At 50.0% G+C, this 14111-nt stretch overlaps 1 protein-coding gene across 6 annotated transcripts in view; it reads right to left on the bottom strand.

Moving 5' to 3' along the window:
• The window catches only part of ZNF423 (zinc finger protein 423), a 380636-nt gene that overhangs the window by 174682 nt on the left and 191843 nt on the right, over positions 1 to 14111 (bottom strand). Inside the window, exons 1-2 of one of the 6 annotated variants that reach the window (XM_060185593.1) lie at positions 12596 to 12727; positions 11879 to 12036 (exon numbers count right to left, since the gene is read on the bottom strand). The exons of 2 other annotated variants lie outside the window; for them this stretch is intronic. The gene's annotated coding sequence lies outside the window, so the exon portion shown is untranslated. Of the gene's footprint in view, positions 1 to 11878; positions 12213 to 12595; positions 12728 to 14111 lie in introns of those variants that run through there. 3 more of the 6 variants (XM_060185591.1, XM_060185592.1, XM_060185590.1) reach the window with 3 other exon arrangements.

Below are 14111 nucleotides of genomic sequence, written 5' to 3'. Positions count from 1 at the left end.
TCCCAAGCACCCTGCTCTGCACCACCCCTGAGGCTTGCCATCCCCAAGGCCCACTGGCCCCACAGGCCATGAAGGAGACGTCTGCCTTTCCCCTTGAAGTCTGACCTCACAGAGCACACAGGCAACATGAGGATCCATCCCTTAGACAAATTTACTTAGCGCCGATAGTGAAAATGCAATCGAGCTTGATTTTTATTACAGAAATTAAACAGACTAAGGGAGGGGGAGAAAAAAGAGCCAGTGTTCCTCAATTCACCCGAGAGCTGGTTGTGATCAAACTTGCTAAAGTGCAGCTTCAAGATCAGCGCCTGCCAGCAAGGGGAGTGGGGGTAGGGCAGTGCTCCTCAACGAGGAATTCCCCAAAGGTGGGGTGTTTGGAGCTATAGGCCTCCGGGGTATCCCAATGTGGCCCAGCCCCATGCTTGATGGGCTCCATAAGGAGGAACTGCCTTACAAAGTCACCTCCCTGAGCTTTGGTGGAACAGCACCACCAAGGACCAGAGCAAAGGGCTCTGAGCAAAATGCTTTCGGGGTTGGATCACTGTTTTTCTTTGCTCCCTTTGGAACTCCACACAGCCCACATTCGGCTGTGCTCGTGGACCTGGGACTGGAAACAGCTGCGCTCTAATTACATGGAAAGTGTACCAAAACATCCCTTTTATCACAGGCTGGAAATCTGTTAGCATCTGTCTCTCCTTTGTTTCTTCCACAAGATACAAGCTTGTTTCTACATTTTTCTCACCTGTAGCGGTGATTAAAATTCATTATAAATGAAAGGAGCGAACAGAGAAACAAGTTCCTCTGTGTACCGTTCTAAACTCAAATTAGAAACAGCTGTTTGCTAATTCATGCAGTGATGTTTTGCCGTGCTCTGTGAATCAATAATAACTCACCCTATTGCTGCAGAAATTTGGGGATAATCCGGATATTTAACTCAATGTTGGATTCTCTAGACAGGGATGCCAAGGCACGGCCTGGAGGTTGTCTCTGGAGCAGGGCAGGCAGCTTTGGATCCAATCTCTGGAGACAGTCACATTGCCGAGACAGACCACCCACTCCCGAAGTCTAGCAGAGCCCAGAAACTCTGTCCCTTACACCGCAGGACCAGAAGGAAACCCTGAAACAGCTTCTCTTCTCCTCCCCTCCCCCGGAACCACCAGGAAAAAAAAAGCATCAACTCTGATTAAACGCAAACCACACATCCTCCAGCCGCCAGAGGGAAGAGCAAAATTAAAAGTCTAATTGGTACCCGGAACAATTTAAAACTATTAAGTATAGGTGAAGCTTTACTGTAAGAAAATAATCCTTTGATTGGGATTAAGCTTGTTTGGATAGCATTCTTCTCTTTTTCTCCATGTCCCAGGTGTGGACAGCAGGGTTTTAGTCTGGAAGTTCTTGTAACTTCTGAGGAGAATTCAGCCATCTCCTCCACAGTGTCAGGGACAAGGGCATGTGGTTTCCAAGAGCTGTGTCCGTTCTGAAGCTATGAAAGGGCAATGGATAGCCTGGAAGATAGCACAATGGTTTACTTTACAGACTGCCATGACTAAGGCTCTAAAATCCCCAGTTTAATCTCTGGCACCACCATAAACCAGAGCTGAGCAGTGCTCTGGGAAGGAATGGATGGATGGATGGATGGATGGATGGATGGCAGTGGATGCCATTTCTCTTTTGTGGGAAGGAAAGTTTCCCCAAACCCAGAGCACAGAAGACTAAAGTCTTTGATGTCAAATGAGATTGAGGCAGCCCCAGTCAGAACTCTGACCCTCACATTCAGGCCAAACCTCGTACTCCAAATGCCACCTCTCTACCTACTCCCATCACCCCCAGTTACCTGGGGGGGGGGGGGGGGGGCGGCTCAAAGGTCTGCTGACTTCCAGTCTCACATTCCACCTATACTGCAAACCATCTCCTATCAGATTCCATAGATTTGTGCAAACTTCCACCCTCTGCTCCCCAGAATGTCCATGGCTGAGGGGTTTCCAGGGCTCTGCTAATGCAAAACCCAAGCTGGGCCCCTGGCATTGACACAGTCTTCACCAGTCTAGGTGGATCCCCATCCCTGTGACACCCCACACTCACACACAGGGAAAAGAGGTCCCCACTGCCCTGGGGGATGTCTCAGCAAGCCCAGCCCCAGCTCCTCCAGGGAACAGAGTGAGGGAAGGTGCTAGTTACCGGGTCTGGGAGCAGCCACAAGGGAACACCTGTCCTCAGAGCCTGCTGCCACACTAGGCCCCATCAGGCAGACCTAGGCCCCCACCCCTCAGACCTGGTCCCCAGAGACCCCCACTCAGTTCTCTGAGAGCACAGTACAGAGGGCATGGTGCCAGAGGAGGTCACAGGCAGGGCACCAGGGTGGGGCCTGAGTCAGGTTCAAGAGGTCTCCGCAGTCCAGGGTTTCCCGAGGGAGGCCCTGGGTGAATCGGAACTCACAGACACAAGAGCAGCCACCACCCCCACCCTGAGGTTTGGAGGGGCCATAGAAAGAAGGCAGCAACACCCATGGAACTCCCCAGCTCTCTCCCAGAGAAATAGACGAGCTCTAGACCAAGACCAACACGTACATTCTGGACTGGTCCCAGCTCCAACAGATAGATGACCTTGGGACAGCCCTTGACCTTGGACTCTAAGTCACCTCATCTACAGCAGGTGCCTCACCTATACGTAGAGGTGAGAACAGAGGAGTATGAAAACTCAAGAGCAGATGACCAGATTCATATGAGAAAACCCAGTGTAAAAGAAAACCAGGGAGAGTCGGGTGGTAGCACAGAGGGTTAAGTGCATGTGGCACAAAGTGCAAGGACTGGTACAAAGATCCCAGTTTGAGCCCCCGGCACCCCACCTGCAGGGGAGTCATTTCACAGGCGGTGAAGCAGGTCTGCAGGTGTCTATCTTTCTCTCCCCCTCTCTGTCTTCCCCTCCTCTCTCCATTTCTCTCTGTCCTATCCAACAACATCAATAACAAAAACAATAATAACTATAACATTAAAAAAACAACAAAGGAAACAAAAGGGAAAATAAATAAATATTTTTAAAAAAATTGAAAAGAATAAAGAAAACCAGATGGTGCTTCTAAACTGGGACTCTAAGCTTAGAGAAGACATTGCAGAGGGATTGATGGGTACACAAGAGTCTATATTATATACATGATCCATGTACAGCTATGCCACAGGCAAGTCATATTCGGATGGTAAACAACACTTACTGGATGCTAAATATTTCTTGAGTTTGCCACATACCACACAGGTTGCCTTGTTGTGACACAGCACGGATTTTGGACGTAATTAGCATATGGCTTCTTCTTCTTCTAGCGTATGGCTAAGGCTGATGAACAGAAGTAGCATATGGCTGACATCAGGCTGACAGACTTAAGTGTGAGGCAGGCAGAACTTGGTCTTCCTCTTTTCTGAACTCTCTCATTCTGCATGCACTCAGTGCCTGGTTCCCTCTGAAGGACTGCTGTGACCACTTCTCCAGGGACCTGCACACATGCAGCTGAACTCTAGTAACTAATTTATGGACTCATGGGCCCGGCCCAGTCTTATATTTACCACTTTTCCTATCTTCCTATACCTAAATAATACCATTCCACACCACTGCACTGCAATGTAATAAACCTACGATTTATCTTAAATCCAAGCCAAGTTGTACCCTCCAAAGTTTTTATTTTTTAATTACAATATTGTCTCACTTAACAAAGTCCTGAGAGTTATGGTGAGTGGCTCCACTTTGCAGATGAGAAAAGCGAGGCTTCCGCAGGTTAATATGCCCAGCATCTTACAAGTCAGAAACGGTGGGGCTGGGCTTTGGATGGGGACTGTCTGACCTCAGAGTTGGCTCCTGGCATGAATGTGAATCATCACGTCTGAGGAAAAGACAGTGTGTAATGACAACTCAGGAGCAAAAGCACTGTCCCCACAGAGTCAAAACTAGATGCCCAACTAGAGGTCCTGGGGAACAGCTCCAGCCCAGACACTTCTTAGAGGACCATTCCTCACACCAGAGGGTCAGATTTCCAAGGATAAAGTCCAATCTTTGCCCTTGAAATACAGACCTTTGCTTTAGAGTTCAAACCCCACAACAGCCCAGCTCAAGGGCAACCTCCAACATTTGGATAATTGCGGAGCTGCCCTCAACCCAGATGTGAGAGAACTGAAGCACCTCCCATACCCAAATACTCTCCCTCTTTTCCCAAGTTCAGCAGTCCCTTCTTTATCCTCAATTTTACTTCCCCATGATTTTTGTTTTCTGTAGTCAATCACAGTCCAAAATGTTTTTAGAGTAAGAGGCCATATTCATATAACCTTTATTACAGCATATTGTTACAGCTCTTTTATTTGTTTATTTTTTTATTGCCACCAGGGTTTTATCACTGGGACTCAGTGCTGGCACCAGGAATCTACTGCTCCCAGTGGCTTTTTTTTCCCCTTTTTTCTTTCTTTCTTTTTGTTTTATTTGATAAGACAGAGAGAAATTGAGAGGGGAGGGAGAGACAGAGAGGGAGAGAAAGAGAGACCCCAGCAGATCTGCTCCATTGCTTGTGAGACAAACCCCCCCAACCCATGCAAGTAGGAAGTGGGGCTCGAGCCCAGATTCTTGTGCATGGTAATGTGTGCCACCACCCAGCCCACACAACTGTTCTATGTCACTAATTATTACTGTTCATCTCTTACCGTGCCTAATTTACTTTTTAAAATTCCATCAGGTAGAGTTGGGTATGATTTTTCTTTTTTCTCTCTGCACCCTCAACTTTGGGATCACTTTATTGAGTGAGTTTTGATCAACAGAAGTGGTTTTGTCAGGCTGGTCAGAGGAGCACCTGGTGGAACACATGTGTTACCGTATGCAAGGACCCAAGTTCAGACCCCTGGTGTCCACCTACAGGCAGAAGCTTCGAGAGCAGTGAAGCAGTACTGCCGGTGTTTCCCTTTCCCTCCTTCCTTCTCAATTTATTTATGTCTCCATCAAATAAATAAATAAATAAACAGGAAAAAAGGTTGCAAATGTACATTTCCCCATGGTAAGTATCAGCTCATTTCACCTTCCACAAACCCCCACCCTGCTCCACCATAGTAAAGACCTTAGACACTCATCCTCCCCTGCTCCTCAGAGTCCCCAGATGTGCAGTCCCCAGATGTATCTCCATCCACTAAGGATTCATCCTGTGTTGTCCTTTGCTTTGTTTCTTAGAGCCCATCTGTAAGTGAGCTCATCCACTGTGCATCCTTCTCCTCCTGGCTTATCTAATTCAGCACGATTCCCTCAAGTTGTCCCTAATGTATAAATCAAACCTTTCCACAGGTATATATGTACAGAGGAAAACATAGTACAGTGGGTCTTTGAACTGCACAGGTTCACTTATGCTTGAAGTGTTTTCACCTGCACTTCTGTGCTCTCGGATTCAATCTCGTGGGAGTATGCATTGGTGGAATCGGTAGACGTGGAATCTGTGACCCAAGGAGAAGGGTTGACTATGAGGCACTTGAGTATCAGTGGATTTTGGTATGTGAGGTGGGGAAAGGGTGGGGGTTTGAAAACCAGTCTCTCTCAAATACCAACAGATGGCTGACTATAGTTACGTGGGGGAACGGGAGGGGGTGGTTGGGGGGAGTCAAAAGTTCTATTGTAGATTTTTTTTTTTAATTCTGCAAGAGGCTGGTGTCCCTGATCCCTGTTTTTGCGTTTTTGTTTTCTTTGCCTCCATGGTTATTGTTGGGGCTCAGTGCTGGCACTACAAATCCACTGCTCTTGGTGGCCATTTTTTCAAGGATCAACTGTACATGTAAATTCAGTGCTATCCAAGGCTTCAGGCATGTATGAGGGGGGTGTCTTATAATGTGTCCCTCAGAAGAATGGGAGACTACATGGCAGGTGCCTCCTCAGCAACTATGAGGCAGTTAGGAGTAGGTGCCCTTTTTTTTTTATTATTTATTTCTCTTTTTGTTGTCCTTGTTGTTTTTCATTGTTGTTGTAGTTATAGTTGTTGTTATTGATGTCATCATTGTTGGATAGGACAGAGAGAAATGGAGAGAGGAGGGGAAGACAGAGAGGGGGAGAGAAAAGTAGACACCTGCAGACCTGCCTCACCACTTGTAAAGCAACTCCGTAGGCACCAATTTTGCAAAAGAGGACACTGGATGGAGAAACTAAAGGGCTCCCATGCCACAGCCTAGCCCTGGGCCCCTGGATTCAGCTCTGCAGGAGCTGAGCCTGGAGTCCCTCCTCTAACTCTCCCCTCCAAACCCAAGTTTCATCCATAAGGTGGGCCACCTTATACCCCTGAAAGCCCACCACCCACACGGGCCCTTCAGAACCCATTTCTGGGGCACCTGCACACTGCGCCCCAGAGCTGGCCCTTCCCTGTCCCTTATTCCTGACTGTTGGGAGCCAGCCATGAGTCCAAGTCTCACTCTCTGGGTGCAGGGAACCAAGCACAGTACTTAACTAAGTGGATTACACCAGATGGGAAACAGAGTCCACCTGCTCCCCACAGTCCACTCCCTGGGATCAGCCAAGACCTGTGGTGGTGACAGTGATTCAGCTCTGTACTTTCACTTGCCTACAACCCTGAATATCATTCTAGATGAAGCCACAGTCACCATGTTTTCAGTGACCACCAGAGTCGATGCATAACAACTTGATTACATATAAACTTTTGAGACACCAAAGGTATTATAGTTAGTCGATTCCTGGCATTGCACATGTCAGATCAGTGCTCTGATTTTCTCTCCTTTCTTTTTCTTTATAATAAAGTATGAGAACCACTTAAAACTGGGCTTTATGGGAGCTGGGCAGTAGTGCAGCGGGTTAAGCGCACATGGCGTGAAGCATAAGGACTGGCTTAAGGATCTCGGTTCGAGCCCCCAGCTCCCCACCTGCACGGGAGTCACTTCACAGGTGGTGAAGAAGGTCTTCAGGTGTCTATCTTTCTCTCCCCCTCTCTGTCTTCCCCTCCTCTCTCCATTTCTCTCTGTCCTATCTAACAACAACGACATCAATAACAATAATAATAACTGCAACAACAATAAAAAATAAAAAAATAATAAACTGGGCTTCATGTTCCCCCAAAGGGGCCCAAATGCTCACTCTGGAGCTCCTGCCCCAGCTTCCCTTGATTCAGGATACCAGCTTCAGGTTTGTCCCCCTTGTCCCTCCAGGTTGTGCATGTACTAGGGTGGTAGCCCACCTTGGTGGCCCTTTTGTGCCCAGCACAGGACTGGCCAGAAGCAGACAGGCATGGAGGAGCCCCCAGACTCTCTGGGGGGGGGTGTTGTTGTCAATAGTGCAGCCACTATGGGACACCCACCCAGTTTTTATGCTCATCCAAATCTACAACTCCACAGAGAACATTTAAACTTTCCTGAATTTTACTGTTTGATCCTCCAGAAAAACTGCTACTTCAGGCTTTGCTGCAGATGCCTCAGCCCCACCTATATATGAGCAGGGCAGGGCCGGGTAGTCAAAGCCATTGGTCAAGTCCAGGGAAGCTGCTGGAATGGAGATGGTATCAAGCCCAGGACCACTGAGAGGATGAGGAACAGACATGTGACACCTGGCTGGAATGTAGGGTCCCTCCCTGGACATGACCATGGCTGGGAAGATCACCTGACTGCATTTCCAAATGTGGGGCAGAGCAGCTAAAATCTCAACATCAGGGCTGAGACCAGTGGCCCCTGACCCCTTTTTCAGCATTACTAACCCCTCTCTACTTGCCCCCAACCCACACCTTGCCCCCTGCCCTGCATATCTGCTCTCAATATGTAGAGCCATCGCCTCCTTACACTGCACCTTCATTCACAGACCTGAGAATCCCTGTCACAAACGATATTATCTGAGCATTGAAATGCCACACAACTTACTAATGCCATTTACTTACTCATATTGTTGGTATCCATGCATTTAAACCACATAGAACCCTTTTTAATTGTCACCAAGAGGGCTGGAGAGAAAGCATAATGGTTGTGCAAAAAGATTTTCATGCCTGAGATTCCTAGGTCCCAGGTTCAATCCCTGGCAACACCATAAGCAGGAACTGAGCAGTGTTCTTGTTCTATCTGTTTCTCACAATCTCTCTCGTTAAAATAAAATATTTTTTAATTGTCACCAGGATTATCACTAGGGCTCAGTATCTATACAATGAATCCACTGCTCCCCAGCAACTTTTTTTTTCATTTTTACTTATTTAAAGAGGCAGAAATGGATAAGGAACAGAGATAGATAGATAGACAGACAGACAGACAGACAGACAGACAGACAGACAGACTGACAGATGATAGGCAGACAGGCATCTGCTTTCACCAACTTATGAATCTTGCCCCCCCTGCAGGTGAGGACTAGGGTCTTGAATCCGGGTTTTTGCACATGCTGACTTCTAACAAGCACACCACTTCCTGGCCCCACCACATGGAATCCTTCTACCAAATTTTCCAGATGAGAAAACCAAGGCTTAAGTGACTGCAGTCAACTTTCAGAACAGTTAAGCTAGCCCTGGGTGGATAAACTGAGGTCCATGAGGCTTGAAGGAGGAACCTCTCCAAAGGTAGCTTCCAGGATCAGACTGCTGACTCAACGGTCTCAGGAAATGTCCAAAATGGCTGGCTTTATGGGGACATTCTCTCTCTCTCTGCCTTTCTCTGTCTCTTACATAATGCAGATGTGCGAACTGAGAGACCCATTGCCACACAGGGGAAAACAATCCTTCACCCAGCCTGTGGGCATCTGGGAGGGGAGGCACTGCCCCCAGCTGGCCATGGGCCACTGACCCCAGCAGAGTGGTTACCAGCTCATTCTGCACAGGTCTCAACAACAGTGGAAAGTTCTGGGAGTAAACGACTCCAGGTGAGAGCTCCCACCAGGTCACCATCGGTCATGGTTGGGTGCAGGCTTAGGAGTGAGCCACATGGTCCTTGCCCTCCCTTCTCTGTCCACATTCACTCATCTGTCTCCAAGAATAACTTAGAGTTTCCCACAGTCACTTCTGACTAAGAGCTAGCTGGAGACACTGTCAAGAAACTCAGAATTTCTGGTTCCTTGGGACACCCAACAAGATGACTGTTGATTGAATCAATGAATGAATGGATGAAAGGGTGCATTTCAGATTCTGGTCAAGAGGAAACACTTGGTAACTTCAGTGTGTTACCAATAAATGAACAGCTATAAGGAGGGTGGTGGGGGGAGGAAGGAAGGAGGAAATACCTCCAGGACTTGGTCTCAAGAAGGCACATGATAACTAAGGGATCAATGAATGTTTAAATGAGAGAAACATGAATGAATGAATGAATGAATGAATGAATGAATGAATGAATGAACGAACGAATAAAGCAAGCTAATAACAAAGTGCAAGGAGCAACTCCACGAGGCCCGGGACAGGCTGGCAAGGATGGAGACTCCTCTGGGAGCTAAGGAGTTAATGAGCTTGACCACTAGCTTGACTGGCCAGGCCCAGAGGAGTCATCCCTCCCTGGAGCTGCCCAGTGTCCCTGAGGTCCCTGGGGCGCCTGTGACAGAACACGATCAGTCCAGTCTTCAGGGCAGGCTCCATCTGTGACAGGGTGTGTGGGGGTGGGAGTGTGGGGCTACAGGCTCAGCTCCAGTCTCTGCCAGAACCCCTGGAGAAATGGTATTAACACACCGGTTAATGGGGGTGCGGGTGAGGAAGACTTGGGGGCTTCTATTTATTCAGGCGAGAGTCAAACAAATGGAGAATGAGTAGAATGAGCTGAGACTCCAGGGTCTTAAAGGTACAGACTGAGCCATGAGGTGACATGCAGGAAGGCGTAGGAATTCCGTGTTTCCCCAGGTAAAACCTTCAAGGAGAGATGCCTCTCTACACACACACACACACACACACACACACACACACAGAGGTGTGAGTGTACATAAGTGTGTCTATCTCCCCAGAAACCTGCTTGCCAATCCCACAACACCTACAGACAGTCTCCCCTCCCCAGCACTCACAGTCAAGGAGGCCCCCTACAGGTTTTTCTGGGGGAAGGTAAAGCCAAGCATGCACACAGAAGTGTGCCCCTCCCTTCCTGGCCCCCACACTCCTTGCCCAAGGGGACAACAATAAAGTGGCCACTTCCTGTTCACCTTGGAAAACTCTTGGTATTCCTTTCTTCAGGCACTGGATGCCTGCTCTGTTCTAGGCTCTGTTAAGCGTAGGGCAGTAAGCATACTGGCATGGCTGCCCCAGGAGCCTGTGTGCCACGAGTGTAGGACCATGGAAGGAAGACTCGGCACGTGTGTTCAAGCCTCAGTCCCACTGCTACCAGTAGTGTGACCTTGGGTCCATTACTGTACCTCTCTAAGCCCCAGCGAGGGCAAGAGTGGGCAGAAATCACCCTCTGCCTCCTCTGCTTGGGTGGGGATTAAGTGGATTATCCAGGGTAAGCACTTTGGCCCAGCACCGGGCACAGGGAAAGTGCTCCAAGAACATACCCCTGTGGATCACTTCCAGATCAGCGGTAGCAAGAGGGGAAGCCTACACAGCCCACACCCCTGGCCCTGGTGAGCCACGTCCCATTCTCCTGGGTTCACTTTCTGGGCAGCCTGTTTTCCACATCCTCACACCACCATTCCTGAGGCTGGAGTTGGGGAGAGATGACCACCCCACCCCACCATACACACACACACATACACACACACACACAAACACATACACACACACACACACACACACACACACACACTTACTTCTTACCAGTAACTCCTCAATGAGAACAAACCTAGGAGGGCCTGGGGGACCCAACCTAGCCAATTGGGATTGGTACTTAGGACCCCTCAGTGATGACATTAAGTCCCTCCCAGGGGTGGGGAACTCACTCCCTTCTGAGCTTCCTCAGCACACAGACATGATGTCACCATGAGTCCTACAGAGGACCTGCCAGCCAGGGCTTGGGGATAGAAATAGCAGCATCCTCTGACCCCCAACTACCTTTAGGGAGGAGACAAAAACAGTCCACTAGGGTGGCCTTTTTTAAAAAAATAACATTGCAAATGATATTCGTGGATTCCTTCAACCACTCGCTGTTTCCAAGCACTACACCTTAGCCAGCCAGGTCCCAGGCTCTGGGGACAAGGATATTACCCAAACAAAGGGGATGACCTCAGGAAACCTCTGATTCAAGGAGAGGAGGCTGGCAGTGAAACAGTGACCCTGACTGTGACAAGTTGGGTGGCAGACAAGAAGGGAGAGTTAAGGATGAATGGGGTGCCACCTGGACCTATGACAAGGAAGGGGGCAGGTGCAAGGCCCTGCAGCAGAGCAGAGTGAGGAAGCAAGCCCAGGTCAGTCTAGAGTAAGCACACTCCCAGCAAGGCAACCAGCAAGTGCAAAAAGCTGCACAGACAGATGGGCTAACTTGGGCATATTCCAGATCTCCATTTTCCCAAGACGCCAGCATGCCAGCACTCTGAGTGAAGGTGCTTGTCCTGCCTTCAAATGCTCACAGGCCAAGTTTGTCCCCACAGGGATCTAAGAGCCAATCCCGGCACCAACTCACTGTGTGACCTGCCGCTGGTCTCTCAACCTCTCTGGTCTGCATCTTGACAAGAGCCACTCAGGGCTGAGCATCCTCCAAGTGGGCAGGGGCAGCAGCAGGGGAAGGAGGGCTTCTCCCACCTCAGGGAGTTCTCCCCAACCCACCACTCTGAGCAAGAGGCACCCAACATTCCTCCCTGCCCCAGCTCACCATTCTTGCGCTGGCACCAGCAACACCACGCAGGATTGGTACTCCTGCCAAAACAGCTATTAACCCAGTAGCCAATAATAACACGTTATCCTATCAATTTGCTCCTGAAATGCTGTGTAATTGCAGAATCCAAGTTTGCCATCTCGGTAGCCTGGTTACGACATAAACAGAAGGAAACTCACCAATTCCCTCCTGGGTGAGGGGAACAAATGGCCGACCACAAGGAACACTCGCTCCTACCCAGGCCCCCCTGGCCAGATGCCACAGGAGGCAGCAGGAGCTGGAGTCTGGCAATCCACAGTCCACAGGCCTGTCTTGGGATCCTCTTGGCAAGGCCCCTCTGTGACCAGGAGGTGACAGCTCAGGGCCACAGTGGTTGGCTTGATGGGTTCCAAGGTCAGCCCAGAAGCCAGTGCTCCAGCAGCCTCCTTACTGTTAGCCAGAAACCCAGGTGCAGGAAGTGGGACAGACAGACAGGCAGGCAGGCAGACAGACAGAAAGAAGAGGGAATGGGAGCTCCAGGTGCCAAGGAAGCAAATGCTCAGGTCACAAAGAGTCCAAAGGGCATAGCAGCCTTCCTCAGGGATGCAATCAGGCCTCAGTTCAGGAGGCAGAGGGAGCAGGAGGCAGGGAAGCAACACTAGATCCCAAAAATGGAGCTCCAGAAGGGTCCAAAATAGAATAGACACCCCAGCCACTAATGCCTCCCAGGCCCTCACTTAACCCCCTCCCACTTCAAGAAAGCAGTTCCCTTCTTTCTGGATTAGATTCCACCGCTCTGAGCAAACATCCCGCTTCCCGATGAGCTTGGAGCCTCTGAAGGGACTCTTGGCTGTTCCCATGCAGACACTAGCCTGTTTTACTCATTCGTCCCCCTTCAGCCCCACCCCTCTGCTTACCTCTCACCACTGCTCACTGTAAGCTCTCAGGACAAGTTGTCTGAGAGGCCCACCTTGAGCCCTCACTCCCAGCACCCAGCACTGAACAGGGAGGGCTGGAGAGGAGTTTCCCACTGCCCCACTGCTGACCTCCGCCCCACCACAGCATCCCCACCCTTGGCCTCAGCCCAGTCAGGGGAAATGTGGGCCCAGAGCAAGCAGCAGGCTTGGCCTAGCATCCAGCCAGTGGGGAGAGGAAGCGCTGCAGGGAAGGGGGGCGCTGGGGGAACAGAGGAGGCCAAAGGCTGGGTCACTCAGCCAGATGTTGAACCAGCTGAGGGCCTCTAGCCCCAAGAGGCGCTGGGGAAGTTTTGGCTCCCCCACTGGCTGCAGGAATCATGCAGAGACAGAGGCTCCCGGCAGCTTTGAGGCCTCCTCTAAGCTAAGGGTTAAGGAGAAACACAGACAGCATGGGGGCTGCCAGGACAGGGTGGGAGACAGCCCAGAGAGGCCCCTGGGTGGGGTGGGTGGGGTGCTGTCTGCGGTGAGGAGCTTTCAGCAAATGGAAACCAGGCCTCATCAGGCGGCCAAGCCACAGCAGATAACATAGCACTCTCAAAGGTGCCCCAGCTGAGAAGAAGGTGGAGTGAAAACGAAAGTGCAAGGACCAAGCAGTGGAAGGCCTACTTGAGTACACAAGTTACCATGGCCTTGGTCCCCACCTGCACAGGGGAAACCTAACAAGTGGTGAGGCAGTGCTGCAGGTGTCTTTGTCTCTCTCCCTCTCTATCCCCCCCACCTTGTCTCTCAATTTCTTTCTGTTATATCAAATAAAATAGGAAGGAAAAAAGGAAGAAATGGCCACTGGGAGGGGTGGATTCATAGGGCTAGTACCAAGCTCCAGTGACAACACTAAGAGCAAACAAAAAGAAAGGAAGGAAGGTAGGAAGGAAGGAAGGAAGGAAGGAAGGAAGGAAGGAAGGAAGGAAGGAAGGAGAGAGAGAGAGAGAGAGAGAGAGATCAAAGAGCAGGAATGGAGCAGGCCCACTGAGCAAGTTTGGAAGTGACCAGTGGTCTCAAGCATGCAACCCCCTGACTCCTTTAGGGCCCCCAGCACCCTTCATCACTGTCCACTTGCCCACAAGTGCTGGAGAAAGCCAACTAACAGCTCGACCTCCCTCCCTTTGCTTCACTCCACCAGGCCTCCCAGGGATTTCCAGCTGAGCTGCCTCCTGGGCCTGGGGACCAGCATCACTCTGGGCCAGACACCCCCACCTCCCATTCATCTCTGGATATCTAGTCCTCAAGACTGGACATGCCACAACAGTGAGGAATGAGGTCATAGGGGGTGGGGAGGTTGGGGAAATAGCTCAACTGGAAAAGCATGAGACTTTAATGCCTCCGATGCCCAGCTCTATCCCTGACACACCATGGCCTGACTGGTGCTCTCGCTTCTCTCTCTCTCTCTCTCTCTCTATCACACACACACACACACACACATACACACACACACACACACATAATAAATAAAAATAAA

This window comes from Erinaceus europaeus, chromosome 2 (assembly GCF_950295315.1).
Source record: "Erinaceus europaeus chromosome 2, mEriEur2.1, whole genome shotgun sequence".
NCBI lineage: Eukaryota > Metazoa > Chordata > Mammalia > Eulipotyphla > Erinaceidae > Erinaceus > Erinaceus europaeus.
The sequence above is the reverse complement of the archived record's forward strand: the minus strand, read 5'-3'. Positions and strand labels throughout refer to the sequence as shown.